Consider the following 11,327-nt stretch of genomic DNA (forward strand, 5'->3'; position numbering starts at 1 on the left):
AAAAATGGGCGCTCTAATGGTTGGTTCTTCACCTTCAGCTCCCTCCACACACTCCTGTCCTCTTGCTCCATTCGCATCTCCAGAAGCAGCATATTCCTCCACTTGCTTAAGTGTTCCCTGGCCAAGTGGGCGGATTGCATTTGCTCCTTGAACATGTCATCCCTAGTCTGTTTTTACCAGAGCCATGGGAATGTGCAGCATGCTCAGTGCTGTTCCCACTATAACGAAAAGTGAAGGGCAGATTTTATAGGAGATATACTGTAGAGTGTAAAATCTAAATTTATTATAGAATTATAGAACACTAGAACTGGAAGGGACCTCGAGAGGTCATCGAGTCTAGTTCCCTGCCTTCACAGCAGGACCCAGAACTGTTTAGACCTGTGGTTCTCAACATGGGCCATATGGCTCCCCAGGGGGCCACGCCTTACTTCTAGGGGGCCACATAGAAAAAAAATGGAACATTAGGGGGCCACCCAAACTTAACTGCCAGATGTATGATGAATGGGGCTCAGAAGGGGGGCCATGAGCAAAAAAAGGTTGAGAAACACTGGTCTAGACCATCCCTGATAGATGTCTATCCAACCTGCGCTTATAAAAAGGTGTCAAGAGATAAGACGGATGTCTTATGTACAAGGCCACAGTAATGTTTTTAAGCAGCCACTATGCACAAAGATATACCACAGAGTTCTTAGGGGCACAGCTGGATTTGGTTTGGTGGCAGGCATGGTAAGGAACAGCCCAGGGCTTCAGCCTACAGAGGCGGGGGGTGGAGCCCAAGCATGATGGCAGGGCATGGGCTCATGCAGTGCCCTTAAGTTTGGCACCCTTCCTCCCCTCCCCCCATTTTCTGGGAGAATGTAACTTACCCTTCCTGCAGAACCATGTGAATGGGAGGAGTGAGGGGGTCTGGGCATGGCAGCAGGGCAGGGGATAATGTGGCACCAGTGTATTTGGCACTCCCCATTTGCAAAGAGAGTGTAACTTTCCCTTGCTGTGGGAGCATGTGAGAGGAGAGAGTATGAGTGTGGCAGCTTGGCAGGGGCACTGGGGAAAGAGTCTAGGTGTGGCAGCTTGGCAGGGCAAGAGCTCACACAGCACCCATGTGTTTGGCACTCTCCATTTGCCAGGAAAGTGCAACTTTCCCTTCCCGCAGGTGGGCAGAAGGGGGCACGGAGTCTAGGCATAGTGGGTTGGCAGTGCAGGGGCTTTCACAGTGCCATGTGGCAGCTCCCCTTTGCAGGTGGGAGAGAGAAGGGGGTCCAGGAATGGCAGCAGAGCAGGGCAGGTGCTCACATGATGCCTGTGTGTTTGGCACCCCTGTTTGCCAGGAGAATGCAATTTTACTTTCCTGCAAACAGGGGCAGCTAACGGAGTTTTGAGAAGGCATTCTCCAGGTGAAGGAAGAGCGATTACAGGACCCTTGAGATAAGTGGCTGCCTTTAGTGTGTGCGTGTTTGGGGGTTACTTGCTGGTTTGCTCGAAGAAACTGTGCAGCACTTGAGTCTGCGTGTTTGCTTGCTTGCTTGAAGGAACGTGTTCTGTGGCTGGCAGTTGAAAGCTGTGAGCGTCTTAAGGATTTGAAATCTAGAACCCTCTGCTGATTGGTCAAGCCATAGCTAGGGGGCGGGGCTATCAGGAAGGCCAAAGCTTTATAAAGCCCATAAGTAAGCAACCAGGGAGTTGTGCAAAGGGGCAGCTAACAGGGAGTTTTGTGAGGGAGTTTAGAAGGGGAGTCGGAAGCGGGCAAGGTGCACTTGCCATTTCTTAAAACTTTTAATCTACATTAAAACCAAAACTTCCTGATTTACATAAAAACCCTTTCAATAACCTAATTAGCTATTGGAGAGAATGCAGGTGGGAGCCCAGCAGCAGAGTGGGGGCTATTCTGTTTATTGCACCCAATGTAGCATGTATGATTACTTGCCCTATGGACAGGTAGCATATGTGTGCATTCAGTGCAAGGAGCTCCCGGCCCTCAGAGACCACGTATGAGCTATGGAAGCCAGGATGTCTGAATTGGAGGAGCTAAGAGAGGCCAAGAAGTATGTATATGAGACTTTCCAGGACACTGTAGAACTGTCCCACCTTCTTAACAGATAGCCCCTGTGCTGTTAAGGAGGATGAAAGGCTTAGGGAATGAGAACAGTCAACTGGCGCAGAGGAAAATGATCCCATAGTTGGGACCCTCCTTCCAGAGGATGTTATGTTGTCCTCTCGCACTGAGGCTACATCTCTGGGGGAGGGAACGCCAGTCGTTAGGAAAAAGCAGGTGTTAGTAATGGTGGATTTGATCATTAGAAACATATATAGCTGGGTTTGTGATGACCAGGAGAACCATATGGTGACTTGCCTGCCTGGTGCGAAAGTTGCAGATCTCTAGAGACATCTAGAAAGTCTTATGTGTAGTGCTGAGAAGGAGCCGGTGGTCATGGTACTTGTAGGTACCAATGTCATAAGGAAGGATAAGAGAGAGGTTCTGGAGGCCAAATTTAGGCTGTTAGGAAAGAGACTGAAATCCAGAACCTCTATGGTAGCGTTTTGTGAAACGTTTCCAGTTCCACGTGCTGGGACAGGTTGGCAGGCAGAGCTTCAGAGTCTCAATGTGTGGATGAGATGATGGTGTAAAGTAGAGGGGTTTAGATTTATTAGGAACTGGGGAAATTTTTGGGATAGGGGGAGCCTGTATAGGAAGGATGGGCTTCACCTAAACCAAAATGGAACCAGACTACTGGCATAGACTACTGGTTGTAGCGCAATTTTTAAACTAAGGGCTGGGGGAAAGCTGACAGGTGTGGAGGAGCAGATGGATCAGACAGAGACATCTATTAGAGCATCTCTATCTATAGAACCTCCCCTATGTCAAGGCTACTCAACTTTGGAAGCCCCGGGGGCCACAGTGATACTCACAGCACATGCCTTTCATATTGATAGGCATGAACACAAAGCTCTTCCCACAATGCTCTGGCACTTCTGACATCTCCTTTTTAGGGACTAGAAACATGGACACCTTGTACCCATCTGTTCCAGGCAGCCCGTCTGCTATCTTTCAATACTCACCCTACCTGGGAGACCCCTTGCTGTTGCGGAGCATGTTCCCAGTGGAGGCCACGTTCAAAGGATCCCACCTGTGGGCCGGGTGTTGAGCCCTGCATAAACTCAAACCACTCCACAGGCTGCAAACAAACAGGCTGCAGGCAGCCTGCAGGCCACATGTTGAGTAGCTATGTTCTATGTTCAGTCAGGTGGAGAAGATAGAAGTATGGGTCGTATCAGATGAGACACAATCAAATGAAAAAGAGTCTAACATATCAGGAAATGGTAGACAGATAAATAGTGACAAATTATTAAAGTGGTTATACACAAATGCTAGAAGTCTAAATAGTAAAACGGGTGAACTAGAGTGCTTCGTTTTAAAGGAGGATATTGATATAACAGGCATCACAAAAACTTGGTGGAACGAGGACAGTCAATGGGACACAGTCATACCAGGGTACAAAATATATCGGAAGGACAGAACAGGTGCTGGTGAGTAGAGTGGCACTATACGTGAAAGAAAATGTAGAATCAAATGAAGTAAAAATCTTAAACGAGCCAAAATGTTCCATAGAATCTCTATGGATAGTAATTCCATGCACAAATAATAAGAATATAGATTAGGGATATATTATCGACCATTTGATCAGGACAGTGGTAGTGACTATGAAATGCTAAGGGAGATTAGAGAGGCTATCAAATTTAAAAAACTCGTTTATAGTGGGGAATTTCAACTATCCCCATATTGACTGGGTACACGTCACCTCAGGATGGGTTGCAGAGATAAAATTTCTTGATACCTTAAATGACTGTTTCTTGGAGAAGCTGGTTCTAGAACCCACAAGGGGAAGAGGCTATTCTTGATTTAATTCTAAGTGGAGTGCACATTCAAGAGATAAATATAACTGGGCCACTTGGAAATAGTGACCATAATGTAATAATTTAATATTCCTGTGGTGAGAAAAACACCTCAGCAGGCCAAAACTATGGTATTTAATTTCAGAAAGGGGAACTACACAAAAATGAGGAAGTTAGTTAAACAGAAATTAAAAGGTACAGTACCAAAAGTAAAATCTCTGCAAGCTGCATGGAAACTTTTCAAAGACACCATAATAGACGCCCAACTTAAATGTATACCAAATTAAAAAACACAATAAGAGAACCAAAAAAGTGCCACTGTGGCTTAACGACCAGGTAAAAGAAGCAGTGACAGATTAAAAGATATCTTTTTAAAAGTGGAAGCAAATCCTAGTGAGGAAAAGAGAAAGGACCATAAACTTTGACAAATTAAGTGTAAAAATATAATAAGAAAAGCCAAAAAGGAGTTTGACGAACAGCTAGCCAAAAACTCAAGATAATAGTAAAAAGTTTTTTAAATACATCAGAAGCAGGAAGCCAGCTAAACAACAAGTAGGGCCCTTAGATGACTGAGATGCTAAAGGAGCACTCAAAGATGATTAAGTCATAGTGGAGAAGCTAAATAAATTCTTTGCTTCAGTCTTCTTTAGGAGAGGAGTCACTTCCTGTTGCTGCTTATTGAGGCTAGCTGAGACTCATGCTTAAAGGGACTCCCCTCTACTGCCGTGTTCTCTGAAGGGGGGGGGTCATCAAACATGTGGACAAGGGGGATCCAGTGGATATAGTATACTTAGATTTCCAGAAAGCCTTTGACAAGGTCCCTCACCAAAGGCTCTTAAATAAGTTGTCATGGGATAAGGGGAAAGGTTCTCTCATGGACTGAAAACTGGTTTAAAAGACAAGAAACAAAGGGTAGGAATAAATGGTAAGTTTTCAAAATGGAGAGTGGTGTCCCCCAAGGGTCTGAACTGGGACCAATTCTATTCAATCTATTTGTAAATGATCTGCAGAAAGGGGTAAACAGTGAAGTGGCAAAATTTGCAGATGATACCAAACTGCTCAACATAGTTCAGGCCAAAGCAGTTTTGTGTGATCTTTTTGAAAGTCTTTACAGTCTAAGTGACTGGGCAACAAAATGGCAAATGCATTTATCAACATTAAAATTCAAAGTAACACACATTGGAAAATATAATCCCAACTGTACATACAAAATAATAGAGTCTAATTTAGCTACAACACTCAAGAGAGAGATCTTCTCGTCATTGTGGATAGATCTCTGAAAACATCCACTCAGGGTACAGAGGCAGTCAAAAAAGCAAACAATGTTAGGAATCATTAAAAAAGGGATAGAGAATAATATAGAGAATATCTTATTGCCTCTATGTAAATTCATGGAATGCCCATATCTTGAATACTGCATACAGATATGATCGCTTCATCTCAAAAAAGATATATTGTCATTGGAAAAGGTTCAGAAAAGGGCAACAAAAATGACTCAGGGTTTGGAATGGGTCCCATATAAAGAGAGATTAGAAAGACTTGGACTTTTCAGCTTAGAGAAGAGGAGACTAAGGGGAAATATGATAGAGGTATATAAAATCATGACTAGTGTGGAAAAAGTGAATAAGGGCAAGCTATTTACTTGTTCCCATAACATAAGAACTAGAGGTCACCAAATGATATTAATAGGTATCAGATTTAAAACAAACAAAGGAAGTTTTTCTTCACTCAGCACATGGTTGACCTATGGAACGCCTCGCCAGAGCATGTTTTGAAGACCAGGACTTTTAACAGGGTTCAGGAAAGAACAAGATAAATTCATGGAAGTTAGGTCCATCAATGGCTATTAGCCAGGATGAATAGGAATGGTGTCCGTAGTCTCTGTTTGCAAAAGGCTGGGAATGGATAACAGGAGAGGGATCATGTGATGATTCCCTGTTCTGTTCATTAGCTCTGGGGCATCTGCTATTGGTGACTGTTCGAAGACAGGATACTGGGTGTGACGGACCGGGCCGGGTCTGGGCACAGCTGAGGGCATCCGCTCAGGGTGAACTGCTCAAATCCGGGGCTCTCTCTAGCCCCCAGACTGGAGGCCTTCCCAAACAGGCCACGAACCAGTCCCACAGAGCGCTTCAGCTGCCTGCCTGAAGCCTCACTAGCAAAACCCCTCTGACACTTCAGCAATATCCGTGCCCCAGATGGCCCCAGGCCTCATACACAGGTGGGGGTCTTAGAACCCAATCCTACCTACCCCGAACAAGTTCTGTCCAGTTCCAAGAAATCAGCCACAGATCCCAGGCTAATTTACTCTCTGGATCTTACCCACAAACCATGCTGAGCCAATCCTTAGAATCTACAATCTAAAGGTTTATTACTACAAGAAAGAAAAGCATGAGAGTAAGGTTGTTAAAGAATCATACATTACATGCATCAAATCTCCCAGTTCTCGATGCAGGCTCTAGCAGAGATATTATAGGTGCTGGCTTAAAAGTCCTTGTTGCATATCCTATGTCAGGATGGGTCCACAGTTCTTCCCGGCTCGTGATTCCCTGCGAGGCTGCATCTGGGGTCAGAAGCAGATCTGAAGACCATAATGGAGTCAGCCACATGGCCTATTTATACTTCCTGGTCTCTTCTTCGCTGCAGCAGGTCACCTGGCCCGTGGCCTATCCCTGTGTTCCCTGCTGGTAGACTCTAGGCATGAGTCACCATTCTTGAGGTGTGTTCTTGGTCTATAGAGGGCTATTGTTCCAGAGCTTTTCCCATTAGCATGTCCATAGGCTGAGCTGCTTTGCCCATAGTTCAACCACATACAGAGAAACATTTGGTATCAACACAAAGTACATGCTTATAACTTCACACACAGACATTATACAATTACATTAATAGCATATATGGAATCAGAAGAAAGTAAGCTTCTATTTGACACCTCACATGGCCCCCTTTGTACCGACTTTTGGGGCAAACACCCTCCCCCCCCATGGGTGCAGCAGTGACCCGGCTGCTCCCCTCAAAATCCAGTACCGTGACACTGGGCTAGATGGACCTTTGGTCTGACCTAGTATGGCCCGTTATATTCTTATGTCTCAACATGCCACTTTTCACCTGTCTACCCCTTTGAGGGACAGCAAACTCACACCATGCGCTCTGGTTGCCTTTGTGGATGCCATAGCACTCTCATCATGGAGCTGCTGCAAAGCAACGCCAGGATCTTGGACTTTCTGCTGCATCTTATGGCACAGTTTATCCACACTGCCCACATGGTGCTTCTGGACCACAACCACCAGTCCAGACTGGGGGATCCCTTCAACCAGGTCCTGGCACTTCTGATGCACCAAATTCCCTTCCATCCTCGGCATACCTTGGAACGCCACTTCTGGTGGAGGGAGACCAGTTCCGACTGATGGAATTGCATCATGACACAGTAGTGGGAGGACTAGCATTGGCTCCAAAACTCCTGCATGTGGAAGGCCACCTTCCTGGAGCTCTACAAATGGCTTGCCCTTACCCTCAGGCGACAGAACACCAGTCTGTAACCCGCCACCACCCTCCCCCTGAAAAAGTGCATCACCATCGTGCTCTGGAAGCTTGCCACGCTGGTTAGCTACTGCTCCATTGGGAACCAGTTTGATGTGGGAAGATCCATGATTGGAGCTGTGTTCATGCAGGTTTGACTACTTTACTAGGTGGGTGGTGAAGCAATGGAATGGGTTACCTAGGGAGGTGGCAGAACCTCCATCCCTAGAAGTTTTTCAGTCTCAGCTTGACAAAGCCCTGCCTGAGTTAGTCTGTAACTGGAAAAAACTAACTCAGCTTTTGAAATGGTTTAGTTGGGGCTGGTCCTGGACCGAGGGCAGAGGGTTGAACTCAGTAACCTCCTGAAATTTCTGTCAACCCTATGATTCTCTGTTTCTATGATTCTATAGGTGGTTAAGGCCATCAACACCATCTTGCTGCGGAGGGTCATTATCCTGGGCAAAGTAGACTCCATCATTGCAGGTTTTGCCACTATGGGCTTCCCCAACTGCGGGGACGGGACCACTGATGGCACCCACATCTCCATCTGGACCTTGACCTCCATGCCTCAGACTACATCAATACAAAGGAGTACTTTTCAATGGTGCCGCAAGCTCTCGTGGATCACAAGGGATGGTTAACGGACATTTACGTCGGGTGGCTGGGGAAGGCTCACAATGCCTGTGTATTCTGGAACTTGAGCTTATTTTAATATATGTGAGAGATTTCTTTTTTTGTAGTATGATAAATGATTTCTTGCTTTTATGTTGTAGTATTTGTACTGTGCTTGTACCTACAGGCTCCAGCTTTAATGTTCTAGATCAGTGTTTCTCAACCTTTTTTTTATAAAGTATCCCTTTAAAAAAAATTATAAGTACTCTCAGTACTTACAGTTTTCAGACACACAATTTTTTTCTACTGTTGCAACACATTTGTTTAAACAACTTAATCGTAGCTAGGCAGGCGATGAAATTTTTGGGTGTAAAAAGTACAAAAATAATAAAACGCTGTAAAATATAAATAAAAATTCAGTTTTCTCCAAATTTCAGTTGTGTTCATGTACTCCCCCCCCAGACTTCTCTCGAGAATCCATAAGGGTACTCGTACCACTGGTTGAGAAACACTGTTCTAGATGCTGTATAGACATAAAACAAAGTTGAAGAGTATGGGATCCAAATTGTGGAGGCGGGGAAAAGGGGATTTGTGTGCAGCCATCTTAGGTTTGTCAGTAGCAAAGCAAGAGTCAGGCTAAGTCTGTAGCCTGATAGCACGAGAATTGTAAAAAGTGCTGCCTTTGCCTCTTGCCTTCATATGGAGATAAGAATGGAATGCTGACTCCAGTAAGAACCTTGAGATAAGATAGCATCTGGGAGGAACTAAGAGATAATTGCTAGCCATTGTTGTATGTAATGGGAAAGTATATATATTGGTGCCTTATTGTTTGTATTTGAAGATCTGCCCTGGTCCGGTCACAGCTTCCCTTGCAGTTGCACAAAATAAACTGTCTCTGACTAGTTGTTTACTAAATGCAGAGTGAGGACTTGTTTTCTTCCACAAAATACAAGACCTGGGGTGATAGATGAATATAATAAACAGCTTCTGAGACAGTAAAACATGGTGTAAGGAGGAACAAGCTAATGAAAGGCACAATCCTGCAGATAGTAACACGCAAAACATAAAAAAAATGTAACTAATTTGGGGTGGTTCTTCAATCGTGAGAATTTGGTTCATTGTTACAAAGTATTACAAGGAGTGGGAGAGTGTTAAAAAATTTAAAAAGTAGGTTTGGAAAACTGTGATCTTTGGCAGGTTCACAGAAACCTAGAGCTGAATGAATAAGAAGGACGAGTTCTTCCCTCATACAGAACAGAGATGAGGCACACTGGATGGTATAGAGAATCCTATACAGGTTTCACTTCTATAAACAGGAACTCGCTGGTTTGGCTACATTTTTCCAGTATTAGCATCACCGCATGCTGCAGGAGGTGAGGGATGGGGGCCAGGAGCCTGGTGTGATGTGGGGAGGTGATGAGCAGCCCAGCTGGGCTGTGGGGAGAAGAGGAGTGAGAGCTTGGAAGCCCAGTGCATGGCTCAGGTGGGCTGTGGAGGTAGCCAGAAAGCCTGGTGAAGGGGCGGGGCAGGCCAGGGGAGGAGGGCAGCAGCAATGAGGCCATAAATGACCTCTCCTGGTCCAGAAAAATCCCTCATTCTGGACCACTCAGGTCTCGAGGGTTCGGGACCAGAGAGGTCCAACCTATACTGTCACTGTCTCTGCTAGAACATAAAAATTGTAAGGATTGCTCCTATAGAATGAGGTGAGCAACAAATAACATTTATGTCAGGGGCAGGCAAAGGGTCCTTCATGGGCCGCATCTGGCCCACCAAGCCAGTGAATCCAGCCCACAGCTGCCCTGCTGCTGCCCCACCCCCAGGCCAATCAGGGCTCTGGTGTGGGAGAATATGCAAAGTCTCCTCGTGCACGCAAGAGAGCACGGCGGCCAGAGAGACATTCTGGCTCTTTCAAAACAGCCAGGGTGTCTTTCGAGCTGCTGCATACTCTTGCAGGGGCAAGGAGACTTTGCACGCTCCCCTGCCTCCAGGCCCTGAATGGCTTGGTGGCAGGGAGCACACATGAGGTCTCCTCTTGCTAGGCACCTAGAGCAGTGGTCCCCAACGCAGTGCCCACGGGCGCCATGGTGCCCGCTGGGGCATTTGTGTGCGCCCGCCGACAACCTGGGCCAGCCCCGCCCCCAGCGCATGGGAGGCGCCGGCTCCAGGCGTGCGACATGCACCGGCGCTGGGTGCGCGGTGCTCGGGCCGGCCCAGCCCCGGGGCACATGTGGGCACTTGGTGCTCAAGCGGTGCCAGTGCCGGCCCCAGTTGCGTGGCTTGGGCGGCAGCGCCGGCCCCGGGCCCACGGCACAAGGTGCTCGGGCGGCCCCGGCCTTAGGTCACACGCCGGCGCCAGGTGCAAGGGCATCCCAGTCCCCTGGCGTGCCCCTGGGCGCATGAGTGGCCCCCACCTCACGGGCGCCTGGTGCGTGAGTGGCCCCACCTCCCGGGCGCCCGGGAGCCTCTAAAGGTTGGGGACCACTGACCTAGAGGGACCTGCTAGCTATTTTAAAATAGCTGGTATTTCTCTCTAGAGGGCAGGGTAGAGGAGAGAGGGAGAAGACTTCTCATGTTCTCCTGCCCCAGGCCAATCAGCGTGGGGGGTGGGAGCACAAGAAGTCTCCTGGCCCCACCTCTTCCAGAGTGGTCTGGGGCCAACTGAGAAATTTCGGAAGTGGCCCCCTTTTAAAAATTATTGCCCACCCCTGACTTATGTAGAGATGGAAGCTCCTCAAATACATTTTGGAAGCTCCTAAAATATATTCTAATAATGGGAAAGCACATATTGAAAGGGGTTCTCTCATTTTATTGACACTTAATTTGAGGACTGAATAAAAAGATCTACCAGATGTCTGCTGCTACCAAAACATTATATGATACTCAACAAAGAAAACAAAGACCTGTTTGTTAAGTAAGCTGAAACTGAGTACGAGAGTCATTTATCAAGTTACTATGAGCACCACAGCCTAACAAACTAAGGTGTAACTGTTTTTGGTCTCCATTCCAGTTTGCATAAAGTAATATTGCCAATACAAAGTAGCTCAACATGACTATTGTTCAAAAAGCTGTTGTTCAAAAAGTCAATAATATCACAAAACTGAAGTACAGGCAGTCCCCGACTTATGCGGATCCGACTTATGTCGGATCCGCAGTTACGAATGGGGCTCGCCCCGGAGGACACGGACTGCGGGACCTTGCGGTCCTGCCGCCCGTGTACTCCGGGGCTTTCTCCGCGTCTCCCTGGCCTGCAGACCAGGAAGACGCGGAGCAAAGCTGCGGAGGGGCTCGGCCAGCGGGGCAGCCCAGGC

The sequence above is a fragment of the Pelodiscus sinensis genome, chromosome 3 (assembly GCF_049634645.1).
Source record: "Pelodiscus sinensis isolate JC-2024 chromosome 3, ASM4963464v1, whole genome shotgun sequence".
In the NCBI taxonomy this organism is placed as follows: Eukaryota; Metazoa; Chordata; order Testudines; family Trionychidae; genus Pelodiscus; species Pelodiscus sinensis.